Genomic DNA, 18,164 nt, shown 5'->3' with positions numbered 1-18,164 from the left:
GCCGCGGCGCCTGCTGGCGCTGCAAGCCCGGCCCGCGCCTGCTGCAAGGGAGCCGAAAAATAACCAACACCTGAAGGGTTTTGCCACGGGGGGGAGCAACCCGAGGCTGACTGGGAGTATCATTAGCTCGGTAATCAGGGAGGAAAGAGTTTATATTGAAGGGTTGCCATGGAAACAGCAGCTCTACTTGCCCGCTGCCCCTTCAGCCCCGCTGCCCCCGGCTCGGCGCTGCGCGGAGGCGGCTGGGGTCCGTCACACACCGCTGCCACCTCTGCCTCGGCCCCGGCGGCTTCTGCCCCTTGGCAGTCGCCAGCAAGGAGCTCTGGAAGGCCGACACGAGCGGGATGCCTCTCCTCTCCTGTCTTCATCCCACTCCTGAGAAGCAGAGCCCCTGGAGAGCCGGAGCAGGATTTGGGGGGGGGGACCATCATCCGCGCCTGGCTCCCCACCACACACACCTGGGGCAGCACAGCAGCACCCGTGCCTACGCCTCCGGCTCCATTTCACACGCGGCCATGTCCAGCTGGGCCCCAGACCCCTACCTGCAGCCCCGGGGTAAGCCCTTGCCACCAGCGGGCCGGGTCCTGGGCTCCGCGGGGCTCTGAGCCCCCCCCAGGGGGATGCAGCAGCCCGGGACCACCGCTGCCCGTCCCCTCCGTGGGGCTCTCACAGCCACGCTCCCAGGCTGCCCGTGCCCACAGCTTGGTGTTCGCAGAGGTGCTCAAAGAGAATGGGGTCAGTCTGCAGTACAGATGCTGCTCCCAGCGCCCATCTCTGGGGCAACTGGGAGAGGGGACTGGTTACCAGCAGGGCTGAGCCCCCCCACAGCCGACACAGCACTGAAAATGGGGGGGATCGGCCGCATCCTGCCTGCGGGGCTCTGCCCGGCCAGCACCCCTCCCGCTCCTCCAGCAGAGCTGGGAGAGCATGCCCTAATTGCTTTTTGTTTTTCTGTTTCTCCCATCATTAAATCCCTTCTTCATCCCTAATAGTTCGGGATTATATGAAGGTTAATATGTTTCAGGTTCCACACAAGTACAGCTAATTAACAAACAGTCCCCTCAATTCCCTTTAATGCCTACACATGTAATGCGATCACTGCAATTACCTGCTTCCCAAAGCCATTACGAACCACAGAAAATTAGCCAGAACAGGTGATAAAAACCTTCTTTTACTGGTTCATAAAAGGAGTGATCTCAGGGCAGCAGCTCCACACCACCCAGCTGTACACGGGGAAGGGTCAGCACCATCCCGAAGGGGCCAGGCTGCCCCTGAGCTGCCCCGAGCAGCCACGGAGGCACCATGTGCTCCAGGTCCTGCCGGGGGGCTTGGGATGCCACCTTGTAGGAGCCAGCCATGCCTTCCACCCACAGAGATAATTTGTCACTAAGCAAACCCCACCCAGACATTCAGGGCACCCCCAGGTGAGCAAGCAGGGCTCTGCTCCCAAGGGACACCTTCCCTGCTCACACAGGGTGAAAGCAGAACTGGGACCAGTCCCAGCCCAGGGTCCTGGGGCTGCCACATCCATCAGCATCTTGCAATAGAGCTGAGCTAGCATCCCCAGGGACAGACGTCAGGAGCCCCTGGGGAAGGGTTAGAGCTACTCAACATCACCCTGCAGGGAAAGGGGGGACACCTAAAGAAGCACCCTTACCCACAGGCATCCTGCCTGGGGAGCAGCACACTCTGCAGGCCAGGGGGCAGCAGCCAGGCTCCCTCAGCCTGCGCTCTGTGCCGGGGAGCCGAGCAGTTCCTGCAGCAACCAGAACCGCCTGCAGCCACACCGCTCCGTGTCTGCTTCGGGAAGCCTCCGAGGGAGAGACCCCGTGCCAAGGAATGCGATGAGCTCTCAGCAAATTGCTCCATTGGTCTATTAGCCCTCGTTAAAAACCTGTACCTATCAGGCGAGTTTCAATTTCCAGCTACTGGATCCTGTTCTGCTTGTGCCTGCCAGATTAAAGAGCTCTCTAATAATCAGCATCTCTGCTCCATTATTTATGCTGCAGCAGTGATACACACGTCCCCCTCCAGGGCTCATGGCCCAGGAGCAGCATCGGCCGCAGGTCCCAGCTGGGCACGGGGTGGCTCCATCGCAGCACCGCAGACCCCCGACGCAGGGCACCGTCCTGCCCACCAGCTCTGTTCGAAGCACCCGACCCCATCAGCACGCAACGAGCCCTCGTGCAGCAGGGCAGGGCATGGCCCCGCTCGGGCTGAGCGCCCTCAGCCCCCTGGGGTCAGCGCCCAGCCCCATCCCAGCCACAGGATTTGTGCCCTGCAGCCTCCGGCAGCAGACCCCTGAGGCTCAGAGAAGCAGCCCCACGGGGGTGCCCAAGCTCAGCACCGCGGTCCATGCACCAGCCAGCACAGCCACAGCTCGGTTCCTGAAGGCACCCATAAATCTGAGAGCCTTAGGCTGGCCCCCAGCCACAGCACAGCCAGAGCTGCACCCCAGCCTGGGGACACACGGGGATGCCCCGGGCCAGGGCACGGCGCTGAGCAGAGAGGGGCAAGGGGGGGCTGCACGGCACGGGCCTGGCACCTGGGGGTCCCACTTGCCGCACCCCATCCCAGGAGCACTGGGTGTCCTCCCCACAGCTCCATCCAGTGTCCCTCGTCTCCTCGGCATCCTCCCTGAGTGCCCAGAGCACCCTCCAGCGTTGGGCCTCCTCTGCAAGAGCTCCTTATAAATGTAAATTGGGAACAGCCTCGCAGCACAGGAGGAAAATCACTGTAAACAAAATCTCCGTTGCTGTGGAAACCATTAAAAATAGATTCCCCACGCTCCCCCTTTTGTGCTGGGTATTATACAGCTGGTCTCCTTCATTCCACATTATTATTACTTTTTAATTATGAATAATTTCCTCCCTTCTATAGGAAGATAGAGTAAAAAACAGAACTTTCCGAACGAAGGGCCTTTAGGATATATTTCAATATGCAAATGACAGCAAACATGCATTCTGTAGTGTTTACGCCACAGGGTAAAAAAAAATCTCTGCGTTAACCCTTCCCACCCCACAGCCCCCATTTCCCCCCCCCTCAGCCAGGGAGGCCGGGTGTCCGTGGCCCCCCCCGTGAGCTGCCCCAGGACGTGCAGGAGCAGCAGCGCAGCCGTGCTTCGTCCTGGCAGCCCAAAACAAGACGTGCCGCAGCGCTCCCGCTGCAGCCCTCGGACACGTCACGACAGAGGCTCCTCGTGGCAGGGACCAGGTTTGCCCCCACGTGAAGGGCCCTCGGGGCTCAGGAGCACCGAGACCAGCGCAGCTGCTGCTGCCGCCTCCACCTGCTGACACAGGGAGAGCACCACAGCCAGGCTCGGCGGGCACGCTGCCCTGCTGAGAAGGGGCGCACCCGGTCCCTGCCTCACCTACAGGGGAGGTCCCTTCTGATCCAGGGCCTCTGAACGGCAGAGAGACTTAAAATCGTCTGGAGAAATATAGGCCCAGAAACACGGTCCCGATCCAGACTCTGACTCAGGTGCTATTTGTGGCCCTCGTTATCGGAGAGGATGCTCCTCCACCAGGGAGGCGGTCGGACACCGGCACGGTGCCGGGTGCCGGCGGAGGTCTGGCAGCAGCGCCTGTGCCAGGCAGAAGGCTCCCGAGCAGGCTGGCCCCAGCCCACTGCCATCGGGTCGCCGGCTCTGCGCGAGCCCCACGCTGCCGCGAAGGAGCAGATGGGCAGCACGGGGAACCAGCTCGGCGCACGCTGAGCTGATGTCCTGCCCGCTCTCCTGCTGCTCGTGCTTCCCCCTGCTCCGCAGGGGGGGGGTGGCAGCCCTCCAGCCCTGCAGCTCCACGGGGCCAGGCCCCCACCTGCCCTGGGGATGCCAAAAGGGGTGGGCTGTGGGACGGACAGCTGTCCGTTTGTCCACGGGGACCCAGCACAAGCAACAGCCACCAGCGATTTGCGCAGGATGCCCCAAACCGTTTTCACTCCCCCAGGAGGCAGCTGGGTCTGTCAATGCAGGGAGCACAGCTTACTGGAAACTTTCCTGAAACCAAAGCATCTCATCGTACAACACTCACAAACACGGCAGAGACCTGCCCTTGCAGGAGAGGAAGAGGATTTTGTGTGGATCCCAAGACAAAACCGACAAGCCTCGATGTGCTGTACTGAAAAAAGCCAACAACACACCAAGATCCACAAAGAGAGTGTCACCTGCAGGACAGAGCGATGCCACCGCCAGCCGCAGCTCCACGTCCCCCGGGGCAGCACGGACCCAGCACTGGGGGCCCGAGACCCCACATGCGGCCAGGGTACAACCCCAGACCTCCCCAGGAGCCCACCCTCTGCCGGAGCTGGTTTCCGGGGGCTCTGAGAACCAAATCCCCATGACAGCCCACAGCACTGCTCCTCTTTCTTCTTACCTGACTTCTGAGGGAGATCTTAGCAGGCTGCCTCCTTCTTCCAGAAATCCCCAGAGAAAACAAGATTCCTCCTCTATAACAAGCTCTGTTGAGTCCCATTTTCAAGCGCTTTAGTGCTCCATCTGTTCTACCGTAACCCAAATTTTAACCTAGCCCCAAGTATCAACACCGAGCATTATTACTTCCCGCAGCTGACGGCTACGAGGGCCGTTAGACCCAGGCAGTGCTGGCCGAAGACGGCCGCACTCTAATCCCCTGCTCATTCGGGCTACACTGCCTCTGCTAGGCAGATATCCAGGTTTGATCCGAAGATGTCAAGTGATGTAGAATCCCCCACAGGCTTAAGCTGCTCCAGTGGTTAATTACCTTCCCTGATAAAAATACGTACTTTGTTTCTAGTCAAAATTTGTCTGGCTGGAGCTTTCAGCGCCTGGATCTTGTTATGTCTCCCCTGCTAAATCAGAGAGCTCTGTACTTGCAGAAATCTCTTGATCACAGCCCAGAAGTACCTATGTCTCAAAGTCACTTCCTAAACTTCTCTTGGAGGAGAAGTTCGGCACACTTGTGTCACATCTCTCACAGCAAAGCACATTTTTCAGACCAGGAACCATTTTCGTAGCCCTTTTCCGCGCAGCCCCCATTTCAGCAGCGTTCACCCAGCCCGGACACCCGGGGTGATCCCAGCACCCTGACCACGCCGTGCAGAGGTACGGCAGCCACTCGCCACGCCAGCGCTCCCCCCGTGCACACATCCCTGCTCACCCTGCCAGCTCCACGCGCAGCTACGGGAAGCACTTTAATGGAGCAATTAGCAGACTTCAGCCACAGCCATGCAGAAAACAGACTTCAGCATCCTGCCTCAGGGTGCTGGTGGAGAAAACATCAGCGAGGAGCCGCTGCTCACCCCCCAGGTCCTGCTCCCACCAGCACAGCTTCGGAATAGGAAGGACCCCAAGCACCTTTGTGCAGCCGGCAAGCTGTACCAGGGCCAAGGGCACGGGTGAGGCAATCGCCACCCCAGCACCATTTCCTCCTCTCCCAGCACATCCCAGTCACAGCTTTGCTATTGCCACCACGGCGGGGAGGAAGCAGCCACTCAGAAAGCAATGCAAGGAGGAAGGACAGAAGCTGCAAATGCCTTAAGGAGTCAGGAGCTTGCTTTGGGGGGCTCAACAACTGAAGCGGAGGAGACCCAGGGCAGGCCGCCCGCACAGCACCCGGAGCCCACGGGGCGCTGCCTCTCTGCCAGCCCCCGGTGCCACCCCCAGCCCCGCTCCCCCTGCCAGGGGGGCACTCGCAGCTCAGGGGCAGGCAGAGCCCCAGCAGTGACCCAGCCCAAGTAACGGCACGCGGGGACACCCTGCTGGAGACGCTCATCAAGGAAAACCATCCCGCGGTACCGGCCAGCCCCAGGACCAGGAGAAACCCTTCAGGCTGCAGGGAATACTCACAGGTTGCCCAGCTCCAGTCAGCAAATCCCCTCCGGCCGGCCCTCCGCTGGGACACGGCGGTGCACACAAACCCCAGGGACCCTCCGCAGCTCCGGGGACGAACCAAGGCCACGGCAGCTCCCTGCTGGCACGGGGCGCCGGGGAGCAGCCGGGGGACACAACTTTCTGCGCGCTCAATCACGCGAGGTCCTGCTCCAGCCACAACTGCATCCTTATTTAATTCACAGCAATTATGCTCACATTCTGCTAGACAAATAGATTTTACAAGCCCTCAGTTAAATGTGGATAATTACGGCTGCCTGCACCAGGGGACAGCCCTGCCCGGGCTCAGGAGGAAGAATCACATCCCGATTCCACTAATGCTGTAAATTAGCAAGGAGCGTCCCAATGGCAGCAGAGTAATTACCAGCTATTTCCCCCCCCCCTTCCTGTGGGCTGCTGCTCTCGCTCACTCCCCCCATCCTGCATCTTCCTCCCTCTCAGTATGTGTGTGTTTTCAGGCATATGCTGCTGTTAATGGGGCTTCTGTCGCTTCAGCTGCTGGCAGAGATTATTTTATCTTGGGAACCTCTTCCCATGTCAGCGCACAGACTTCCAGCTCTAAATCATCAACGAGGGAACGCACAGGTGTAGGGGAACAACAGAGGAACGCAGCGACTTTCGGTAGCACCAGTAACAAAGGCTCCAGGCAGGACAAGCCCCCAGCAGCTCCCCCCTGGGGCACGCACCCCAGGGCTGTGCTGGGGCAGCGGCCCCTGGTCCCAGCTGGGGGGGACAGAGGGGACCCCAGGGAGGTGGGAGGAAGCAGGGAGGGGGCTCAGCCACCCGGACAGGAGCGAAGGGGGACGCCTGCTCCCAGACCAACACAGGGAGCAATGCGGGAAGAGAAACCAGGGGCCAGGTCCTGCCTCAGCAGGTCACCCGGCAGCAAACACAAACCACACGCTCGGTCCGCAGAACACCAAACCTGATCAACGTTTAACAGCCAGGTAAACCAAGACACAAGGCAGGGGAAAAAAAACCACACCCCAAATCACTGAGAGATTAAAACAAGCATGAAATTCCCCCCCGTGACCCCACCAACCTTTTCCATTGCTTCTCAGCGCTGCTGCACCTCCTGAGGATGAGCCAAGCCCCCAAGCAGACCTCCCGCAGGCAGCAAAAACCCGCTGCCACCCTTGGCAGGCCTCTTATAGCAGCAGTGCCAGTCCCCTCCCCAAGCCCTCGCTGCCACAACCGCCTGCAGGTGTGCCCAATGAAGGAGAAAGCCCCCTGTGGACGAGGGAAGCCGTGGTTTGGGGGGGCCGCCAGCTGTCGCCCCACGGCACCGAGCCCCCGGAGCGATTCCCACCGCCCGGCGGGGCTGGGGCTGCTCCGCGCTCCCCACCCGCAGCTGCCGCAGCAGAATAAAGATAAATAAAAGAAACAGAACGAAATCACCGCATTTTTCAAAGTGGCCTGTCAGGGTAAAGCCCTGCAATCTAGCTTCATTAGGCCCCGTGTCCCCGCGATGACTCCGCCAGCAGAGGCAGGGCCACCTCTCGCCCGCGTCCCCTCTGTCCCCCCCCATGTCCGGGGTCAGCAGCACCCAGGCACCTCTGCCCCCCCCGAGCCCCACCAGCTGCGACACACGGGGCCACGTGCTGCGTGCAGCCATTTATCGATGCGTTCCCCAGAGGGAAGGAGGAGGATGCAGCTTGGCATCTCCCCCTCCAGGCACACGCAGACGCGTGGGATGGAGCGAAGGCCGTCCTGCGGGAAAGCTGGGTGACCCCTGCACCCCGAGACCAACCTTGGAACTGGCTCAGCCCCTCAGCGCCTCGGCAGGTCCCAGCCCGAGCTCTTCCCCCGGTGCCTGCAGGAGGAGCAGGCGGCCTTGGCGAGCTCCCAGCCCAGGGCTCACGGGAGCGGGCTCGGCGTCTCCCCTTGCCCCCGCTTGCCTGAGCTGTTCCGTGCCCGGGCACTTGCGGAGACGATTCAGAGCCTGCGAACAGGGCTCAGCCCGGGGGCACCTGGGGGAACGGAGAGCTCTTCATTAAAATAATTACTTTAACGTCCAGGGGTAGAGGACAGCAGAGGCGGAGGGGAGTGGAACTCCCCTCGGTAAGCGCCGGCTGCTGAGCCCCTGCCCCGGGGGGGACCTGGCAGCTGTGCCGGCACTCACCCGGCATGGAAAGCGCCACGTCCGTCTCCGCAGCCTGCACAAAGCCTCTGCCGCAGCCCCCGTGACGAGGCTGGGAATATCTCAGACTCTGAGCACCAAGAGCTGCGTGGTGGGGGCACCACCGGCAGGCTCGTGCCCCCCCCCGTGCCCCCAGCCAGCAGCGCTGGGGGCTCTGCCCGCTGCCGGTGCCTTCTGCACCCCAACCCTTCTGCTGGCACCGGAGGGGAGGCGGGGTGCACGGCGGCTCCTAGCATAAGGAGGCTCCTGCCAGGGAAAGCTCATGTGCTTTACCACTGCTGAGAAGCTTCTGTGTTCCTGAAATACCATCTTCCCCTGGGCGACTTCACATGCAAGTCTTGGGACTTGCCAGAGCATTAAACTGACATGTAGGTCAGGGTAAGGAATAGCTCAACGCCTCCAGGAAAAAGGGTTTTCCTTTCATATCCCACTGCCTCCTCTGCAGCTAGATACCCAGCCCAGGAAGCAGCACTTAACATGGGTGACCATTTCAAGCCCAGCATGAAGCAGTGTGTGGGGGTGGAAATAGGATTAAAAAAATTTCTGGGACCTGGTCTGGAGATAAGCTACCGTTTCTGGAGGCTCTTCATGGTCCCCAGAGCAGGACATCTGCAGCAAAAAGCACTTGCACAATTTAAAGTACCAGGGGAGCCTGGCTGGACACGGACAGACCTCCCGGACATCAGAAGCGTACCACTGGTGCTCAAAGGCAGGGCACCGGCGTGCGTCTGGCGACCGTCAGGCTGCCCCGCAGCTCGACACCACCCGCACGGCCAATATTGGCCCCGTGGGGGGCGGTGGGACCCTTCCCGGCGGTGGGACCCTTCCCAGCGGTGGGACCCTTCCCGGCGGTGGGGCCCTTCCCGGCGGTGGGACCCTTCCCGGCGGTGGGACCCTTCCCAGCGGTGGGACCCTTCCCGGCAGTGGGACCCTTCCTGGCGGTGGGACCCTTCCCAGCGGTGGGACCCTTCCCGGCAGTGGGACCCTTCCCGGCGGTGGGGCCCTTCCCGCAGCAGGCGTGCAACGACCGCTGTGAGCACCAACAGGGGGCTTGGATGAAGCCAAACGCCTCCACTGCTCGTTTCATGGCCCAAAGCCTGCGTTCGCTGCACCTGAGCAGCACAGGGTGCAAAAACACACCTGGGGGCTGGGAAGCTGAATTCTCCCAGGTCGGGGTCACACCTCGGCACTGCCCCGCTGTTATCCTAACACCACAGCACGCTTCCCGCTGTAGAAATGGGGGACGGCGAGGCAGAAGTTTGCCTGATGAAGTGTCCCCGTGGCTGCGCAGCAGGAGCTGGGCATGATAGATCATAGGAATAAAACCAAGAGAAGGGTGACACAAGCAATCGGCAGAGCCCGGCTGTAAATCTCGGTTCTGATGGGCTCGAGATGAGCTGGCTGGGTTACAGGAGGGGGTGAGCAGCGAGGGAAGAGCCTGATAACAAGCGCTGTGAGCAGCGCCTCATCCCGCGTCCCGGCTGATGCAGAGGCCTTGCTGTCAGGGAGACAAAGTGGAAGCGCTCAAGTGCATCATTGATTTTTAATAAAAGCAGGTAACACTCTGGAAACCCAGCACTTAGCCCCACTTTCTCTTCCCTGCTTGCCCAGCCTCCCCCCGGCCCCAGCTCCAGGCACGAACAGCAGTGCCCGAGGGCCGAGGGCCCAGCACAGCCCCTGTCCCCCCCCCAGGGCTGCTGCCCGCTGCTTCCCCTCTGCTGGGCCCTGCTGGGATCGGGGATCGCCGACCAGCCGCGGTCCCGGCCTCCTCCCTGCGCCCACCCCTCGTCGGGGGCAGCGCCAGGGGGGCGCAGGGCTCGTGGGCGCTGGAGCAGGAGCCCCACGCGTCTCCATCACCTCCCTGCTGCTACTGCTGCGGACGCGGGGCTGCCAGCAGGACCCTGTGCTTAAACGCTGCCGCTGCGCTGGGCTGAGCCCCACACGAGGTTACGTGGTGGCTCTGGGGCCGGCAGCGGGGACGGGGTGGATGGGATGGACGGGATGGGGCGCGCCCGGGGGCGAGGAGCAGCGGTGATGCCGGCTGGCCCCCCGCGCCCGCAGGGAAGCTCGGCATCCAGCAGTGCGTGCGCACCTCTCCCCCGGCGTGTCACGATGATTGAGTGCAGGATGCAGGCACCGTAATGGTTTCATCAACTTAGCTACTTTTTATGAGAAATTTGTTCCAATGCCTTCACTTTTCCAGGCTGCTGTCACTTTAACAGATGCCAGGCCAGAAAGAATAATAATCCTGGCGGGGAAACTTTGAACCACAGCGAGCGGCTTCCCAGGGAGGAGGGCAGGAGGTGGGAGAGAGCTGATTTTTGCGGGAGCTCACAACTCAGAACTGCCCCAGCCTGAACCTGCCGGTGTCGGGAGACGCTCTCGTGCCCTCTTCTTCCTCCCTGGTGAGGAGCACCCGTGTGCAGCCACGCTGCAGCACCCATTGGACACTGGCTTCGGACAACCCGGCCCCATCCATCCTGCTTCGCTGCCCGCTGGACCAGTCCTCCGCCCCAGTAAGGGCTGTGCCCCCTCCCCACCCGGCACAACCCCCGGCCCTATTTCTGTCCCTGACGCCTCTCGCCCCCCTCCCAGCCCCGGGCTCCCCCCACACAGCTCTGCCGAAGCGCTCCGTCCCACTTGGCAAAGCACCTGACCTCCGCTCCCCACTCCCACGCTCCGCTCGAGCGCTCAATTATGCCCCAGAGCACCCTGTCACTTGCTCCTTCCACCCACAACTTCGCCAATTAACTCCAGCACTCGTCTGCTGCCTTCCTGCCTGCACCCGCCGGGGAACAGCCGCCTGCAGCCCGCGCCAGCCGGGGCTCTCCAGGCGCGCACACGGGGAGGCCTGAGCCCGTCCTCGGCAGCAAGAAGCCACATTTTGGGTCAGACGCAGCCATGGGGTCTCCCCTGCAGGTGCCCCTGGTGCTGTGCCAGAAGCGGTGCCCGGGGCGCTGGCGCGGCACCGGCAGCCCCAGGGCCGAAGGACGGCCGAGCAGCGCCGCAGCCGTGGCGCACGCCGCAGCCCGGGGATGGCCCAGCCAGCCCGAGAGCTTCCCCTTCCCGCACGGAGAGAGGCTTTTACAGAAACGGCGAGATAAAGCGAGTGCAAATGGTGACTAAGCAGCCTGCAGGCTACCCTGCTAATTAGCTACAGCTCAGATTTACCGCTTGCACTGTGAAACTGCACGCAGGGCTGAGACGAGCCTCACGAGGGCAGGTACTGCGTCCCCCTGCATGCCCCTGCCCCGTGCAGCACCAAAGCAAGGGCAGGATGAACGCAACGCAGGCTCCATCCGGGAGCATTTGCTCAGCCCCACGTCCCGGCAGCGTGCAGACCGCGGGCAGGCAGCGGTGTGGGTCAAGACCCGCAGGACGTGCATGATGCCAGGTCAGTGTTCACCTCGCTGGGCTGGCACCTTCCACCACGAGTGGATTGCCCCTGTCTTCCCCCCCCCCCCCCCCCCCCCCATCTCCCCGCTTCAAAACACCCCACTCGCTGCCTCTCCCCACATTTCCCCGTCCCTGCTTCCTTCCAAGCTCTCCTCCTTCTCCTTTCCACACCGCAGAGCTGCTCTCACCGCGGGCCGGGAGCCCCAACACCGGTGTGCTCCTGCTGCCAGCTCCTGCCGCATCCACCTGCCCACTGCCGCCTTTCCGCTGAGGCCACGCCAGGCCAGGGACCCCCGACACCCTTGGCACCACCGCTAACAGCCCATAAATTGCTGCTGTGCTGGCAGACGCGGAGCAGCCAGGGCCGGGCACGCTGCCTCGCTCAGCCCCGCGCGCTGCTCCTGGCTGAGCAGAGCAGTTGCAAGGCTGTTCTCCTGCATTTCTTCACTGTGGCATTTAGAGGGTTTTTTTTTTTTTTTCCTTCCCTTTGGGAAATGAAAAACTGGGAAGCTTCATCCATCTAACAGAGGGGGCCAGAGATCATCTCCCCAGCAGGCCAAGCCAAACGTTTGGCACTCGGAAACACCCAGCAGCCTCGTGCGCAGCGCCGCCGGATCCAGCCCCACAAGGACAGGCAGAATCCGGCCCCGCCGCCCCAGCTGGGCTCCCTCCAGCCTCCCCAGCCTCCCTCTGCTGCAAGCTGCCAACGATCGCAGGTTGGCTCTGCAATAGTTGTCCCTTCTGCTGCACATCTACATCTGCCTGTGGAACAAGCAGCCCAGCATCACGTCTCCTGGAAGGACGGGAGCCACATCTGCCCACCAAAATAGTTAGGGAGGTGAGTGCAAATATGAGAACGAGAGCAGCCAAATAATCGGAGCCAGGCAGAACAAAGACACAGATGTGGCGGAAGGGTAAAAGCCATAAATTAGCGTGCCCCCACGTCCCGCTGCCAGATTCACCCTGCCACTGCTCAGCAAGGTCAGGCACAACCACGCTGCCCATTAACCGAGCGCTGCTGCGGCTCCCCGTGGCTTTCCTGCTCCCTTCGGGCAGGGGTAGCAGCACTGCGTGCTCTGGGCACAGAGACCGTGCACTGGCTCCCCGAACCGAGACTCTGTGCACGGGATTTTGCAACAGCTGGGGCAAAAAAGCAGGCAGAGGCAGTGGGGCAGGCAGGAGAGGCACCCGGGGCAGCTTCCTCGGGCACGGCGAAGCACCGGGAGCTGATGTGGGGATTCCCGAGGCTGCGAGTGCCAGACCTGCCCCAGTGCTGCCTGCTCCTGCGAGGAGCTGCTTCTTTGATATGAGTCATTGCTGGAAGACGAATTCTATTTAAAGGACGTTATTCGTAGAAAATTGAGTTTTAATAACAGGGCATCAAACGAGGAGAAAATACCAAACTTCCAAGCGGAGCTAAGTTTCCTTATGTTAATTTATACAGCACATTCACTGCTCGGAGGAATGAAAGTCACTCGGAGAGCTCCTCTCCCTGACAAAAAGGCGCAGGAAGCCCCCGGCTGCTCTCTGCTCCTGACACACGTGGGAGCATCCCCGGCCCCAGCAGCTGCTGCAGCAGCCACTCCGGCCACGGCCACGGCCACGCGAGGAGCTGGCTCTGGGCGCGCGCCCCCCGCGCCGGCACCGTGCTCCCCGGAGCCTTCAGGCTGAGTTTAGCCTGCTGGTGGGAGGGCGGTTAGAGACAGCGCTGAGCTTGCTTTAAAAATAGATCAAACCCTCTGCTACGGAGCCATTTTATTAGAGCAGCACAAGCTGTTTGGCTGGTGACACCTATGCGAACACTTGGGGAAGTTTTCCTTTATGAATTTGAGAAGCAACCGAGGGGAATGAACAGCGAGGCAGCAAAACAGACCTGATTTCCAAAGGAGAAGAAGAGGGGAGAGGAACACGTACCAGCACACTGAGTTTAATGGGGAGAGAAGTGGCCCCAGGCTTCCCTGTGCTGCAGCAGAGCAGTGGCCAAGCCTCAGCTGCTCGGTCCGGCTGCTTCTGGGCTTTTTGGGGACTTCCTAACCCCCTGGTGCGGTGTGGCAGCCGCTGCTCAAGGACACTGCCGCGTCCCAAACCTGACACGAGCACGTGCAACAGGAGCAAGTCAAATCCCACAGCTCTGACCTCGCACCGACGCCCTGCAGCCTGCACAGTTGCTGGATGTGACCGCGGGAGCCCCGGGCTCCTCGGGGCCTCGCCTGCTCCTGCTCGCCGTGCACTGGCCCTGCCAGGCAGATGCAGCAGGAAAAGCGCCTCGAGATCACAGCTGACAGAGCTTGCCAGCCTGGCCCCGAGACAATTCATCACCTGATTTATTTCCCTGCCCTCAGCCTCTTCTCCTCCCCTCCCAGCACGCAGCTCTGCCTCCAAGGGGGGGAAATTACTGGGCCAGATTCCAGCTCTGCCAGAATTTAAAAAGTAATCAGTAACGGGGGTCACCTTTCCCTGGGTGAGGCTCCCGCTGCCATGAATACTGGATGCGGATGCAGAAAAAAAGCGTGCCGGCTGCAGCCTGGCGCAGTGCTTGGGAGGGTGATCGGAGGCTCCTCGGTGCCCCACGGGGCACGGCCAGGAGAGCGGCCAGCCCATGGGGACAGCGGCCAGCCCGTGGGGACAGCGGCCAGCCCATGGGGACAGCAGCCTGGCCATGGGGAGAGCGGTGGGCTGTGTGGGCAGGGAGCTCCGGGAGCAGAGCCTGGGCCCTGGGGCAAGGTGGGTGCTGGAAGACGGGCGGTGGGGAGGCTCCAGCAGGGGAGGACACCCCAGCTGCCCGGGTTTATGTCTGTACAGCTGTCCTGTAAAGCAGCGGGTACCGCCGCACCTCAGGGCAGACTGATGCTGCCACCAGACCAGTGCCCGGAGCCTCCCCAAAGGCAACCAAAGGGGCTGAGGGTCCCCAGGGTCTGGCGAGGCTGAGGGCTTCAGCTCCTTCTGCAGAGGCTGTCCCCAGCTGGGCATTTCGGGCAGAAAGCCCATGACGTTGACCTGGAGGATGCTCAGCCTTCCCGAGCCGGAGCAGCCCAGCGAGTGCCAGACCCCAAGGGACACAAGCAGAGCGCTGGGGGTGGGCGCTGTGCCCCCCACATGGTATGGGAGCCCCCTGCCCGGCCACCTCGGGGGCTCTGGGACCCCCATGGGGGCAGCTCCTGCTCCAGGCTCCTGGCACAGCCCGTGCCGGGGGGCCGCAGGCCGGGCTGGTGCTGCCGCAGGGGGTGGCTGCGGGCACAGCAGAGGGGCCGGGGCCAGGGCTGGGCCGTGCAGGATGTATTTCAACACAGCTCCGCGGCACGCAGCATCCAGCCGAGGCTCCCAGTATTCCCCTTTTGTGCATGCTACAATTGACTCATGTTTTTAAAAGGAAAATTGGTGGGGGGGGAGGGAAAAAAAATACAGAAATGCCTCCGAATCAAACCTCAGAGAAAGCGTGGGAGCTCTCCGGAGAGGAGGAAAGCACTTTCTATATAATTCACCTTTTGTCATTTAATCACCACCCCTCTTGCTGCCAGCAGCCGCTGTATTGCTGGGTAATGGCCGTGCGCTGGGAAATCCACCTTGCAGCGCCTGGGGAGCGCGGCGGTGCCTGTGAAGGTCTCCCTCCCCAAACACCGAGCTGCAGCCGAAAACTTCCATCCCCTGGCCCAGTTTGCCAAGGAGACAAGATTATTTCCTCTCCTCTGAAGCAGCTTACAAAGCAGCTGGCAAAACGCCAGAGTCTTTTTAGAGAAATGTTAATGATGCCCAGGGAAGAGCTAATCATGTGTCATGGAAACAACTTTGTGCCAGTCAAAGTGCTACAAAACCAAGCCTGGTGACACGGTGGCCGCAGAGCGGGGCCAGGACCGGGCTCCTCTCCGCGGTGTAGCCGCAGGTCAGCTGCTGATGTCCTGCCATAGCCCCCGCACGTGGGGTCGGCTCCACAGACACTCGGTGACGCTGGCACGTCCCCCTTGAGCCCACCAGCGTGAGAGCAACCGGCACTGCTGCACACCCGCAGGGGAACCTCGGCATCGCCAGCGCCGCGAGCACCGCAGGCACCGGGCAGGCGGCACAGCCCCGCGGGGGGATGCTCCTCGTGCAGCCCGGGGGGCCAGTGACCACCACCTCCCATAGCGAACAACACGCACAGCATGGTGCTGCACAAAGTGCGCAGAGCGCAGGGGCAGGGTGACCAGCAGGGTCACGGGAAGCACTGGGACGTGCTCCTGGTGGGAGAGAGGCCGAGGAAGGGCAACGGGGAACAGTGCCCAGCACAGGGTAGTGGGGAGCAGGCGTCAGCAGTGCCCTGCGGGGAGCCGTCCCCGTCCCTGTCCCCATCCCTGTCCCCGCAGGGTGCCCAGCCCTGTGCATGGGTGCTGCCGTGGCCAAGCTGCCCGGGGCTGTCCCATCACGGGCAAAATGCAAGGGAAAAAAAAATCAGATTTCTGTTTTCCTTGGGGCAAAGGGCTAAATGTTTCACCACACCCGGCAGCAGCGGAGCTACAGGGAGATGAGACAACCCAACCTCTCGCGCAGCCGCAGCAGTGTGGGATCCCTCCCAGCGCCCTTCGGCTCAGGAAGCGGCGCTGGGCGGGCAGGGCGCTGCCCCGGGGCCTGGACCGGGCACGTGCCCCGTGGCCTTCCAAGCTGACCGGTCCTCTAGGAATTCACAGACTCTTTCACTTACTGCGGGACCTCCGTCACGGTCTCGCTGCTGGCGTCTTGCATTCAGCACCTGCGCGTGCGTTAGCGGGGTGCCTCCGAACCCACCCAAGGAAGCCTCCCCTGGACGAGTAAACAGGGCTCTGGAGGGGCCACCTCCCCCGGCATGGTCTGTTCTGCCTGCCCCTGCAACTCGATCGGCGCTTGGAGGGGAAACAGAAATGACACGGTAACATTTTGCAAACCGCATCTCTGAGACTTTCAGCGTTTTGCATCCATTTGTCTTTTAGTCTCTCCCCTGATGGGTAGCATGACTTCCAGCAGCAATCTTTTCATACCTTTACTGTAGTTTGCAACTTACAATAAAGGGCATCGTCTACACGTTTCTGGCAGCCTGACATTTCCAGTGATGATGTGGGGCTTCCACAGACAGTCCTCCTACCACACCAAGGGCCTGGCATGAGCCCAGTGCAGGAGGAATGGCTGCAGAAAACAACCTTGGCTCAAATGGTCGTGTGTTGCTTCAGCCCAAATAACACAATAGTAAACAAAAATATATCTGTAAGCTAGGGCTAGCTCCAGGAGTAAAGACAAGAGGACCTTAGGGGCCACCGTCTCCAGCTGGAAGGACAGCAGAGTTTTATTTAATGCAGGAGGAGTAAATAAAGTCCTCAGCAAGAAGAAGAAAGCTCGTGGAGAACAGACCCAGAACTAAGCGGATAAATAACCAAGCCAACAGGATCTGAGCCACAGGGGGAGAGCCTGCGAGGAACGGGGGGAGGAAATATCAGCAGAGAAAACCTTGTGTGTGAGAAAGCACAGGGACAGAGAAAGAATTACCAAGGAGGCTGAACGAGACGCTGCAGCGAAATAGTGAAAGGTTCATTAGGTATGTAAATAAAAAGATAATACAGAAAAAAAGTGAGGCTGCTACACAGCATGGATGAGTAGAGATAAAACCAACCTAGGTGTTGCCTGAAAACTGACTGAACAATTAGCTTCAGCTTTCAGAAGGGATGGTGATTAACACGCTTTCATCTGCAGGCTGCTTTACAGCACGAAGGAACAGAAATGAAAACCACAGTCTCCAAAGCAGGAGCAAAACTCAAAGTGTCCAAGGAGTTTAAATCAGAGGAAGGAGGAAATCTCCATCCCAGAAGCCCGAGAGATCCAGCCCAACTCACAGCCCCACCACGGCTTTCCGGCAGGCAGTCGGGTGGCAATGGGCGGCGGAACTGGAAGCAGCGGTGGGGCGGCAAGGGGAAAGGAGCACGGGGAAGGGAAAGAGCACACAGACCTCTGAGACCTCAACAACACGTAGAGCAGAAGCTGAGAGAACAACAAGGGGGAAATAAATGAAAAGCAGATTTAACGTCGCCTTACCAAAGGCAGGTGATGCCAGAGCAAGCTGGTACCTTCCTTCAGACAAGGGACCGCGAGCGGCCGGGCCGTGGGGCCCGCGGGGACACCGGCGGCACCGAGCGCCCGGCTGAGGGTGGCTGGAGGCGATTCCAGAGCAGGAGGAGGGGGCTCAGCCCGGGGGCGCCGGCAGACCTCGAGGACCGGAGCGACTGAAGAGCACAAAGTTCAAAATGCTGTACATAAGGACTACGCAAGAATTTCTGCTCTAACCTGGAAAAACACACAGAGAAACATCTAGGTATATTACTCAGTTACAAGCTGACTATGAGTCACCATCTCCTGCATCTGCGAAAAAAGCAAGTGTGTTTCTAGGTTGCTTGGGAAAGATATTTCCAGGAGAAAGCAGGCAGCGCTCACACCACTGCGCGATGCCCTGCTGGGGCCCGAGCCACGCCACGGGGCGACCGCAAAGACGGGGCCAGATGGACGGGGAGCGGGGAAGGGGCCGGGAGCAGCCCCCGGGGAGCGGCCAGACGGCGCCGTCCTGCTGAGCCCCGCCGGAGCACGGCCGCGCTCACCGCCAGCGCGCTGGGAGCAGGCACCGGGCGGGCGCGGGGCTGCGGGAGCTCGACCACCACGCCGGCGCAAGTACCGACGGGCGCAGACGGCTGCGGGAACACACAGGTGGGGAAGCAGAAGGTTTCTGTGCAGGGAGAGGGAGCACTGGGACAGGTACTGACCCTGCTGGGA

At 61.2% G+C, this 18,164-nt stretch overlaps 1 protein-coding gene across 15 annotated transcripts in view; it reads right to left on the bottom strand.

The window, feature by feature from the left end:
* RBFOX3 (RNA binding fox-1 homolog 3) overlaps window positions 1-18,164 on the bottom strand; it is a 175,332-nt gene that overhangs the window by 72,022 nt on the left and 85,146 nt on the right. For 3 of the 15 annotated variants that reach the window (XM_066980219.1, XM_066980222.1, XM_066980215.1), the window contains exon 4: window positions 17,436-17,684. The exons of the other annotated variants lie outside the window; for them this stretch is intronic. The gene's annotated coding sequence lies outside the window, so the exon portion shown is untranslated. The remainder of the gene's footprint in view (window positions 1-17,435; window positions 17,685-18,164) is intronic. 15 annotated transcript variants of the gene reach the window in all.

Source organism: Anser cygnoides, chromosome 19 (genome assembly GCF_040182565.1).
Source record: "Anser cygnoides isolate HZ-2024a breed goose chromosome 19, Taihu_goose_T2T_genome, whole genome shotgun sequence".
NCBI classification, from domain to species: Eukaryota; Metazoa; Chordata; class Aves; order Anseriformes; family Anatidae; genus Anser; species Anser cygnoides.
The sequence above is the reverse complement of the archived record's forward strand: the minus strand, read 5'-3'. Positions and strand labels throughout refer to the sequence as shown.